Source organism: Podarcis melisellensis (assembly GCF_964234715.1).
Source record: "Podarcis melisellensis genome assembly, chromosome: 6".
NCBI lineage: Eukaryota > Metazoa > Chordata > Lepidosauria > Squamata > Lacertidae > Podarcis > Podarcis melisellensis.
Genome location: NC_138538.1, coordinates 28,140,637 through 28,152,652, shown reverse-complemented (window position 1 = coordinate 28,152,652; position 12,016 = coordinate 28,140,637). Strand labels below are relative to the sequence as shown.

General features: G+C 42.6%; 2 long non-coding RNA genes across 4 annotated transcripts in view; one reads left to right on the top strand and one right to left on the bottom strand.

Moving 5' to 3' along the window:
• Nucleotides 1-7,669: 7,669 nt before the first annotated feature.
• The window catches only part of LOC309373216, a 76,662-nt gene continuing 72,315 nt past the window's right edge, over nt 7,670-12,016 (bottom strand). The window contains exons 3-4 of one of the 3 annotated variants that reach the window (XR_014169852.1): nt 10,189-10,253; nt 7,670-8,409 (exon numbers count right to left, since the gene is read on the bottom strand). This is a non-coding gene — a long non-coding RNA (uncharacterized lncRNA). Of the gene's footprint in view, nt 8,410-10,116; nt 10,254-12,016 lie in introns of those variants that run through there. The other 2 variants (XR_014169853.1, XR_014169854.1) reach the window with 2 other exon arrangements.
• LOC309373300 lies at nt 8,428-11,126 on the top strand. Its single transcript, XR_014169958.1, has 2 exons — nt 8,428-9,576; nt 10,714-11,126. It is a non-coding gene; the product is annotated as an uncharacterized lncRNA (long non-coding RNA).

The window sequence follows — 12,016 nt, the reverse complement described above, 5'->3', positions numbered from 1 at the left end:
CAAATGTTGCAACCTTTCTTCACAAGAGAGTCATTCCAACCCCTTGATCATTTTGGTTGTCCTTTTCTTTTTTTAAAAACACACATTCATTTAATATTAAAACACATCATAACAACACATTTCCCACAAAATCAAGAGTTACACTACAGCTTTGCCTACTGCCATAATACCACAGAACAATGGGAATTGATTTATCCTTTAAAGGTTAAGGAGCAGAAATGTAAATACAGTATTGTTATTTTTGTTATCGTTTTCATGTGTATAATGGCTGTCTGCTAAAACACAATAAACTGACTTGACCACAGAACTATCACTCCTATCCTCAATCCCCCATCACTGTCATGTTGGTGCTTTTCTAAATCACATATCCCAGCCTTCCCCAACATAGTGCTTCCAGATGCTGCGGCCTACAACTCCCGTCAGCCCCCACCAGCGTGGCTTTGGGATCCCATGGTGGCATTCCTCAAGCTGTTCTTTAACGCCCTTCAGACACTTTGGTTTCTTCACCAGAAGCTCTGTAACAAAATACATTTCCAACTATTATCCAGGATGCAAGTCATAGTCGCCAAACTGACCCCAGATGAACATTTTCAACCACAGTGCTGAAAAAATGATTAAATAATGAGCCCTCATTGAAACCATTCATGGCAATTCTTAAAAGTCCAGGGGAAGAAGAATGATTCGTAGCTTTGTGTTTGGGGGGTGTCTTTTTAGATTTGCCAGATGCCCAGCATATACACATATGGCCAAAATTGGAAGTTTGTATTGTATTTTCCAAAACCAAATCACCTTTGGACAGAGAACAAACACAAGAGTATTTTTCCATCCAATGGATCTTGCTTCGATGACGTTCAAAAGCTGTCTTCAAAACGCAGTGACTCTCCAGCTGAAATGTCAAAAGTGGACTGCCTCTGTGGTACTGGGTTAATGAATGAGAGATTTCCTGGATGCTTTCCATTTATCAGAGGGAACACAAAAGAGAACATTTGTTTGGAAAGGCTCAGCAAAATGCTAGACGCCATACCAGGGTAAGGCTTCTGCTTTATTTTAAATCCTGACATTGTTTCAGGCTTTGTTCGAATTTAGCTTCACTTTCCATTCAGCTCGAGACCACAAAACAATGCAAAACAGAAAGACCAGGATCAGGTGTAAGGAAGAAAGTGGGTGTGGCAGTGTCGGCATAATGCTGTCAGTGAGGTTCCAGAGCAAAGCCTCTTTTCTGTCCACAACAAGGATTTTTATTAAATTTCAGAATTGTGTTTTCAACATGGATAGAGGGGGAAATGTCATCACTCTAGCTGCCATAGGCTTCATTGAAAAGTACTTCAAAGGTATTTGAATACTGCACTCCACGAGATAATTAGAACACTCCCATTGACAGACAGGTTAATAAAATCACAGTCTCTTCTCCTCGAGCTGCTGACTATAATGTCTCTGCAGCTATTCTACTGGGTTTTCACCCTCCGTTCTGCTCTTTCAAAAAATAACTCTGTTGTCACCTGTCAGGCCCCCAAATCCTGCCAGGCTTTTGAAGTGAGCAAGTGCCTGGAGGCTCTTCTCCAGGTCCCTGCCTAATTAACGGAGGCAGGTGAATACAGAGAAGGCCTTTTCAGTGGTAATACCCCACTTGTGGAATAACATCCTCAGAGAGGCTCTCCTGCTGGCTACGCTGCAGTCCTTTAGGTGTCTTCTTATTCTCCCAGGCCTTCGAATTACAATCTACCAGGTTCTTTCAATTGCCTCCTTGGCAATAAGTCTTATCCTGGTTTTAATTGTTTCTACTGTTGTGTTTTATGCTGATTTTAGTCAGTGGTTGTTGTTGTTTTTTGCTGGGCTTTTGCTTTTATGGTATATTTTATTTCATTGTTTATGTAAACTGCCCAGAGAACTTGTTTGGATGAACAAAATACAAATGTAGCAAAACCAATCAATAAATAAAGCTGAACTCTTTTAAATGGGAGGAAAATTTGAACTCTCTTTCTCCAACTACTCTTACTGAGCTGGAATTCCACAATGTTGCTTTCTTGCTGCCCTTCCCCCTTTTTTTTGTAGGTCACAAAAATCTTGCCTTGACCCAGCAGGGCCTTTTGAGAATGAGAACTTTGTAGTCCTTGTTAGGTGAGAGGTGGCAGTGGGGCATTGAGGAACCCTCTTACCCCCATCTCCAGGACCCTGGAGAGGGTGAAGTTGTAAAGATTTGTAGGCACGGAACAGCACCCAAGGAGAGGAATTGCAATATTTGAGAAAACAAACAAGGTCATGGAAAAAGCTTTGTAGACTGCCTTGATTGTCTCCCATGTTGCAGGGGGCGGGGGAGTCCTCCAGGGTTGGGGAGCAAGAAGAGATGTCAGAAAATTCCAGCAAAAATAGAAACAGGGGCAGATATTGCCAGTGTTCACTTATTTGTCCCTTTTCCAGAATGAACACTTCCAATTCTATGATTCTATGAATATCTGCCCCCGTTTCTATTTTTGCTGGAATTTTCTGACATCTCTTTTTGCATTGTGTTTGCTTTGCATAGAAACAAATGGGTGGAATCGCCTAACACCAAGGATTGATACTCAACAAAGTGTTTCTCAGAGCAGGCCCATTGAAATTCGGGATCATGACTAAGATAGGTCCATTGATTTCAGTGAGTCTACTCTTGAGTAAAATTCACACATTGAAATTAACATAATTCAGTTGCCTAATTAGGTAATGTGTCAAGTTACAAATCAATTCTGCATCTTTTGCAGACTGAATCCTCATTGGCCCTGCCATTGACCAATTTAGCAAGGCGGGTGTGTGAGTTGAAGCTCTCACCCCAGCTGAGGATAGTCCCAGGGGATCCAGTTCTCCCTCGTTTGGGGTTGGGGGGTGGGGAGGGGAGGGGAGGTGCTGCCCCTCCTGCAATGCTGCCATACCCCAAAAGGGAGGTAAGCAGACCTCTGCATCATTTGCAGACTGAAAGCAACAACAACTTTGAATATAAATTGTCGGATTGATTTTTCTTCCAGACATGGGCTGAATAAGCGAACACCAGCGATTTCCTCTCCTGTTTCCATTTTAGGTTTTTTTATTACTTAAGTTGTGATTGCCTTTTATTGTCAACAACTGATTGGTTATTGCTTTTCTGGTGCGCTTTATAAGCTATTGTAAACTGCCTTGGTATAGAAATGTGTGAAATAAATGCGCTAATAGATGTAAGAAGGCAAGCTTTTCATGTACTTGGCTTCCTGCATGTAGGAGAGCGCCAGCTGACAATTTGTAAGTTTCTTTCCTTTCATCCTCATAGCTATTATGCCTCTTTCCTATGCAGGAAATGAATGATTAAGGCTAATCAAAGACCCACACAAGCTAGTTTGGTTGACTAGGTTTTTGCTAGACAAATCCCCACTGGGCAACATATTGTCTACTACTTTCCTCTCACCTAATTTTCTTTTGATAAGATTGGTAGATTAATCTTGGTTCACTTGCAGTAACCTATAAAAATGTATTTTGACTAACCCAAATACATGTAGGCCATAGCTGTCAACTTTTCCCTTTTCTTGTGAGGAATCCTATTTGGAATAAGGGAATTTCCCTTTAAAAAAGGGGAAAGTTGACAGCTATGATATAGGCTAGATGAGTTGCTAGGTAAAGTTTTTACTAGTGCCTGCTTTACAAAAAAGAAAAAAAAGCGCCTCTTTTTTCCTTTCCAACAATTAATGATAAAAGTTTTCCAATGGGAGCAAAAAAATCTCATGGGATATGGGTTTTGATTTGGTGGTGTTGTTTTTTCTGTGCTTGTCGTCTAAGGGGGCAAGACATATTAGTAAGGATCATTTCTTTCATTCTTCAAATTATCTCTCCAGTGCTCTGCATTGTGTATTCTCCCTAGGTGCCTGCAATTCCATGGTTTTCATGTATGCACAGAAAGCTAGGAAGGCTGTGCTGCAGGGATGGGGAAACTTTTCTGGCTGGTGGGCCAGATTCCACCCATGGAGGTCCAACTCTGACATGTGAGCAGTTCAGGCTAACAGCTGACATCCAGCACACATACACCATTGGGGTGATGTCAACTGATTGGCTGGTTTCATTTTTCAAAGAATTCCAATAACGCATATAACAAAAATTTAAGTACATAATCCTTATTCTGTAGCAAATGTAAAAAAAAGAAACATATGCTAAGAGTCCACAAGTACATGGTCTTATAACATCAAAGTGAATCTATATACAGTGGAACCTCGGTTTTCGAGCGTCTTGGAAGCCAAATGTTTCGGTTTTCGAATGCCGAAAACCCGGAAAGTAATTGCTTCCGTTTTCAAATGTGCCTTGGAAGTTGAACGGCTTCCGAGGTGCATTTCTCAATTTTCTCAATTGAATTTGCCAACCACCCATTGTGCCTCAGTTATCTAACATTTCGGAAGTCGAACAGTCTTCCGGAACAGATTATGTTCAACAACCAAGGTACCATTGTATTTAGCTCAGTTTAGCTGTTACGATATAATATATATATAAATCATAATCCATAGAAAGATGCAGAATATATTTCAAATGGAAAGGGGTTTCAAGTAATTACATATAAATAAATGATGTCTCTGGATACAATGTTTGCGTGAATCACTTCCTGTATGATTAATAAATGGGCACCCAACAGTTTCAGAATTCTGATGTCTTATTTTTTTCGGATAACGCTATAGTTAAGAGCTCTTTGTACCATGCTTCTAAAACCAGATTATGTGCATGTAATAGCCAAACATGCAGCAACCTACATAAAAACAACAAACTCACTTTTTGTTCAGGAAATATAGAAAAAAGACACCACTCAGGATCATAAAATATATACTCAAATTACTCATCTCTCATAGGACCAGTTTCCAGAATTTCACAACTAGGCAGCAAAACCACCATAGAGGGATATAGGTGCCCCATTCCTTATATAGCCTGCAACAAAAGGAGCCAGCTGTTTGTAAAATACCGTATTTTTTGCTGTATAAGACTCACTTTTTCCCTCCTAAAAAGTAAAGGGAAATGTATGTGCGTCTTATGGAGTGAATGCGGACTGCACAGCTATCCCAGAAGCCAGAACAGCAATCCCTCTTGCTGTTCTGGCTTCTGGGATTAAGAATATTTTTTTTCTTGTTTTCCTCCTCCAAAAACTAGGTGCATCTTATGGTCTGGTGCGTCTTATAGAGCAAAAAATACTGTATATGGCATCCTTACCAGCAGTGCTATTTTTCTAGAAAGAGAGGTGCTGGAATGCCCCTCTTGTCCTTTTAGAATGGCAATGGCGCCCACCTGAGAGGTGCCAGAACTGAGTTCTGATGAGTTCCGGCTGGGGGAAAACACCTAATTATGCATGGTATGGGGAAAGTCCTCCACCTCGTAACATTAAAACACAGCCTGTCAATAAAAGGACAAGTAATAAATGTATTCTGAGGATACCAGTTTGGGTGGGGTTCCACTCAAGTGACAAACAGATGTTAAAATTGTCTATACTCGTCTGCTATACGTTATGGGCAGTCTCTCCATTTTCCTGGACTGTCACTGTTGTGCACTGTATATCTATCCTTTCCTAGCCACAGTAATCTTTTTCATTTCCTTTGAGAGCAGGATAGGAGGAGGAAATCAACCACATTGCTGCCCCCCCCCAATGATGAACAGATCATTGTTGGTAAATATCACCATTAGGATCTTTGCAATAAAGTTTTCCCTGCAGCCTGAAGGAAATTAACAAATGCTTGCTCTCTGGAATGTCTGCCAGGCTGAACTTGTTACACATTTTGGTAAACGGAGCCATGCTGCACAGGATGAGGGTGAGTACTTGAAATACCAGAAGCTCAGTGGGAAATCGTAAGATCTAGCTGAGTGAGGCCACTAAGCAAACAGCTGGTCTTCAGAAACACCTCCACAGCTGTGGCATTAATTTAGCAAAACTCTCCAATGAAAATCACAACAAATTATCCATTTAGGTGAACCCCTTGCTGTTCTTGAGTGAATATTTACTTTGGCTTTCTAGTGAAATCAAGCCAACAGAAAGTGCTGTCATTCATGTAGGCTATAGTCTGTGTTTCTGTGGAATGCAACATAACACTAAGCAGATTGGTCCATGAGTGAAAGCATTTTTGCCCTCTCCTCCCTCATGCTGTTCCTATCTTAAGGTTCTCCTAACCCCCCCTCCTCCCAAACCAAGTCACGTAGGGTACAGGGGAGAAAGAGAAGGGAGAAAAGGCCCTGTTGCTCTAGCAGAAGTCCTCATGTGGCTTCCACTGGTGGAACTCATATGTTGAATCCTGCCCAGGGTCTCCAGTAATACAGACGCCGTGCAAGCAGAAGCTCTTCATTACTGAGGAGTGCTCTGCAGATGCACACTTTCTGTGCGGCATGTGTACAGAGTGATTTGGGAAAGAATGGGATAGTAGGCCCTACTCACACAGAATTCCTTCTTCATATCAAAGCCCCTACATGCATCAGAGTGGTTAGATTGAAGATTTGCCAATTCTGGATACGATCCAGTGTTTCTGGACAGATTGTTGTCTTATCAAGTTTATACTCACAATAGCTTGCAGTCACTGCAAGTATGGGGATCTTATTATCATGGTCCATCCCAGAGGATTAAGTGTCCAAATAGTTTCCTGATGTCTCCAGACCTCTTGCATAGGAGGCACACAAAGAAGGGCCTCAGATGATTAAGTTAGAGAGGCAAAGCCAGGGATGTACAATCTGTGCCGCTCTAGATGTTGTTGGACAACAACTCCCATCATCCTTGACTGTTGGCCATGAGTGCCATTAGGTTTCATGAGTGCTGTAGTTCAGCAACATCTGGAGGGCCACATGTTCCTCATTCCCTAGTATAGGGAATGCATGGGCACTTAATTGTCCTTGGCTGCTGATTCATGATCTGAGCTGAACATTTATAGCCCTTTATAAAATGCTATCCCTAGGCCCCTTTTTCATCTTTATAGCTCATCTCTGAGGTTGTCAATACTCTTCTTGACCTGTGATGCAGTCAGTACTGAACACTGTAGTCCAGATATGGTTTTTCCAGTGCACTAAAAATAGCCCTTTCTTCATAAGATACACAGCTGTAACTGTACAATGGTGTATTTGGCTTCTGTAATCAATCTAGATTATCTTTGCTTTCTCCAGGTATCTGAACACTGATTTCTAGGAAATATTTATTTTCATACATATTCTTGAAACCCATCAGAGCCCTTAACACCAAATGCTTGACTCAACTAGTCTGATTCTCAAATCATCTTAATGTGCTTTACGGATTGTTTCACATTGTTGTTGTTTAGCTGGGGCAGGGAGAAGAGGCATATCTGTTTTCAATTTATTTGGTTTCTTGCCCATTTTTTCTTACTGCTAATTTGGTGGGAGATGTAGGGATGAACAGAGATAATGCCATATACTGAGGTGATTATATTTAAAGTTCTCTGTGTGTGTGTGTGTGTGTGTGCGCGCGCGCGCGCGCGTGTACACACACACACACACACATACACAGCAAACATATTAGTTTTATACTAGTGTGTGCCAGAGGTAGGGCTAGAATGCTTGCTGTCTCTCTGGTTTATTCATTTGCTAAAAGCGATTTCACAATAAGAACATCAAGAATAAAAACAATTGCACAACTTCATACGTAGAAAACAATTAAAATCAATTTCATATGTAAAAACAGTTCCAAACAATACAAATCTAGCCTGGGATAAAGATCTCCACAGAGTCAAGTATGAATTCTGATTTTCATGCTCTTTATTTAGCTCATAGTAGCAATGAATGAAACTTTCCCCAAAACGTCTAGCTATATATACATTATTTATACAATGGGCCCCTCATGATTGGCTAATTCCAGGCTGCTTCTGTAAGCCAATCAGATTGCAGATTCACCTCCTCCAGATGCCTGATTGGCTGCTCCTGCAGGTCAATCAGGTTGCTGATTCATTTCATCCAGGAGCCTGATTAGCTGCTCCTACAGGCCAATCAGGTCACTGATTCACTTCCACCTGGAGCTGGATTGGGTGGCTCCTGCAGACCAATCAGACTGCTGCATTCTGGATCCTATTGTTCTAGGATTCAGCTCAGGACATAACATTTGCTAAAAGTGATTTCACAATAAGAACATCAAGAATAAAAACAATTGCTTAACTTCATACGTAGAAAACAATTAAAATCAATTTCATATGTAAAAACAGTTCCAAAAACACTACAAATCTAGCCTGGGATAAAGATCTCTACTTAAATGACCTATTGAAAAATGAAGACCTTCAAGAGGCACCAGGAAGAAAATAGAGATGACGCCTGTCTGTTAAGAACAGGGAGGGAGTTCCAAATGTGGTAGGTGCCACCACACTAAAGGCCTGGTTCCCCCATCATACAGTAGGACATCCTTTTCAGGAATTCCCAAGCTGTGGTCCATGTGCTTCATATTGGTGGTCCATAGCATGTCTGTGTAAAACACAGTGACTGACAACAGCAGGAACATTTCTTTTTTTATGCATTGAATTTGGCCTGGGACTCAAACTGACAAAAATTACACCAAAGCATTGAAGAACTCCATTTAACACTTTAGGCACATGCAATGTTGTTTTTCTAGGAAAAGAGGTGCTGAAACTCACCATAAACTCCTCTCTTATAATGGCAATGGTACCCACCTGAGAGGTGCCAAGTTTGGGCTAAAAAAAAAAAAGCCCTGTGCACATTCATTGCATTAAATGGGTGGTTTAGGAAACTAAACTTTGGGAAAGTTGGGAGCAGTTAACGATTCCAGATGTACCATATGCAGTGAGTGGTGAGGCTGGTGGATTCTTGCCCAAAGTTCTGTTTTTGAGTAGTGGATCTTATCTCTCATTCCAAGTGAGACTAGGTGGCATATTGCAAACCCCGCCAGAGGCCTTTTGGCTTTCCTCAAGACCCATTCCAGATTTTGTCACCAACTCCAAAGCCACCTTCCCCCCAAGCAGCCAGGGTGACAGACCACCTTAAAGACATCTCACAATACTTTGGTAGATATGAACCTCCCATTTGGAAACCATTGTCCTAACTAACTGTCAATACATCCAGCAGCCAGGGTCATTATTATGAGGCTCTCAGCCCAGATGAATCTCAGGTTCCAAGGAGAATTTTTCCCACCAGGCAGTGCCGATGTGGACAGCGAAAACTGGAGCAACTGGAATGCAAATGACTAGCCAGTTTCATTATTATGAGGCTCTCAGCCCAGAAGAATCTCAGGATCCAAGGAGAATTTTTCCCACCAGTCAGTTCCAATGCAGAAAGCGAAAACTGGAGCAACTGGAATGAAAATGACTCTCCCCTCAGTTCCCCAGAATTATCAGTGATGGCATATGCTCAGTGCCTCACAACCTCCACCCACCATTGGTAACGATTAAACATGCCTTGTAAACCAGACCACAAAAAAATTACTGTACTAGCTTGCTGAGCAATAGCAAGGGAGTGATCAAGACAGGAGCTCCATCGCTCTTCCAGCAGATCACTGGCTTGCCTTTTGGGCATTTTTGTTGCCTGTGGGGAGCGCTTAAAAACAAGGCTGGATTAAACAGATGCACCAAATCCCTCTTCCATTCCAAGGTGTGGCAAAAGAAAGGAAAATACCAGGTGAGGATTCAATCGCATATGCAAAATTTGAATTGCTTTTAGGACTATGTAGGTACGCAGAATAGGCACAGAGTGGGCAGTTCGAAAGCACCTCCGGGTGCAAGTAGATAAATAGGGACCGCTTACCAGCGGGAAGGTAAACGGCGTTTCCGTGTGCAGCTCTGGCTCACCAGAGCAGCGATGTCACACTGGCCATGTGACCCGGAAGTGTCTCCGGACAGCGCTGGCCCCTGGCCTCTTAAGTGAGATGGGCGCACAACCCCAGAGTCTGTCAAGACTGGCCCGTACGGGCAGGGGTACCTTTACCTTTACCTTTTGGGCAGCATCCCTATACTACAGCACACAGAATACAGTGGTACCTCGGGTTAAGTACTTAATTCATTCCGGAGGTCCGTTCTTAATCTGAAACTGTTCTTAACCTGAAGCAGCACTTTAGCTAATGGGGCCTCCTGCTGCCGCTGTGCCTCCGGAGCATGATTTCTGTTCTCATCCTAAACCAAAGTTCTTAAGCCGAGGTAATATTTCTGGGTTAGCAGAGTCTGTAACCTGAAGCGTATGTAACCCGAGGTACCACTGTATCAGGTCCTGGAGCAAAATATGAAATGTAGTAACCTTGCTGGAGCCAGGCACAGCTGTGTCAGATGAGTGCCTGAATAGGATTCTGCTTCAGAACTCTGCTGGGGGGAGAGAAAGATAGAACAGGGTTGCATTCAACTAAGACCTACTCAGAGTAGATACACTAAAAATTAATTAACCTACCCTAAGTTAGTCATAACTTCAATGGGTCTGCTCTGAGTAGGAGGACTATGGAAAACCTCCCTTTAATCCTATGTGACTTCAAGAAAAGGGAGGGGGAGAATTATTGCACACAATTATCTGGAATGTTCTTGGACCACCTTCTTCCATATCTTTCTGCCCACCCACTGAGGTTATCATCTGAGGCCTCTTTCTGGACCCCACTGCTTTCTAAAATGTGGGTGGCAACTGGAGAGAAAGCCTTTTCTGTTGTGGCACCTTTGCCGTGGAATGTCTTCTCCATGGGTGATCTTCGGATAAAGGGTGTTATAGAAATTTGACTAACAACAACAACCTGGTGACCTAGTTGCTGTCAGCAGGCAAAAACATATGTTTTCGCAGCTTTAAGACCCTGATGTTGGGAAAGAGTGAAGGCACTAGGAGAAGGGGATGACGGAGGACATGATGTTTGGACAGTGTTCTTGAAGCTACCAGCATGAGTTTGACCAAACTGCGGGACGCAGTGGAAGACAGGAGTGCCTGGCATGCTCTGGTCCATGGGGTCACGAAGAGTCGGACACGACTAAATGACTAAACAACAACAAAATAGAAATATTTTTAACTTGGAACAATTTGATTTTTTTTTTATGTGAATGAGTTGCTGCTGCTTTTGATTATTATTTTAATTTTGCTGTATTGTTACTATTCTCACGATCACCACCATCAAATTGTATTTTGTTGTTTCTTACTACTCCTAGCTGCTTTGGGAGCATAAATTTATGTTGAAGATGCAGGACATAAAATATGTAAACAAATACCGTAGTTTTGTTGCACATCTGTGATGCTGAGGATAGGGCTTTGTTTCAGTCTTGAGATAGACATTCTTTTCAGAGGGTTACAGGGAATTTCAAAGAGGGCGCATCAGCCCACTAATTCCTCTACGATATTGGTTTTACAAGATTTTATATTACTTCTAAAACTTGTTTGACAAGAGGGGGTGGTAGGAGAAAACAATCGTGTGAATTTATCATAGGAAACAGAGCATATATTTTTAATTGTCTTTAAAAAAAATTATCATCAGACTCCTGCAAGGATGGGGGACCTTTTTAACTAAAGGGCAGGTTCTGGTCAAACTTCCAGGGACCACATGCAAGTGTTGGAAAGCGCCAGAGGCATTGAGGCCCCGAGTGTAAGATTTCCTAACCCTGCTCTTCAGGAAAAAACTTCTGCTTGGGGTTTGAATTGTACCCTAAGCCTCTTCAAAGAAATCAAGTCAGAGAAAACTGACTTCTTTCTCTCTTTTTTGAAATAAATGTCAGGTGGCGCTGTGGGTTAAAGCCTCAGCGCCTAGGACTTGCCGATCGAAAGGTCGGCGGTTCGAATCCCTGCGGCGGGGTGCGCTCCCGCTGCTCGGTCCCAGCGCCTGCCAACCTAGCAGTTCGAAAGCACCCCCGGGTGCAAGTAGATAAATAGGGACCGCTTACCAGCGGGAAGGTAAACGGCGTTTCCGTGTGCAGCTCTGGCTCGCCAGAGCAGCGATGTCACACTGGCCATGTGACCCGGAAGTGTCTCCGGACAGCGCTGGCCCCTGGCCTCTTAAGTGAGATGGGCGCACAACCCCAGAGTCTGTCAAGACTGGCCCGTATGGGCAGGGGTACCTTTACCTTTACCTGGCATTTGATTCACAGCTGGGTGTTTCCCCATG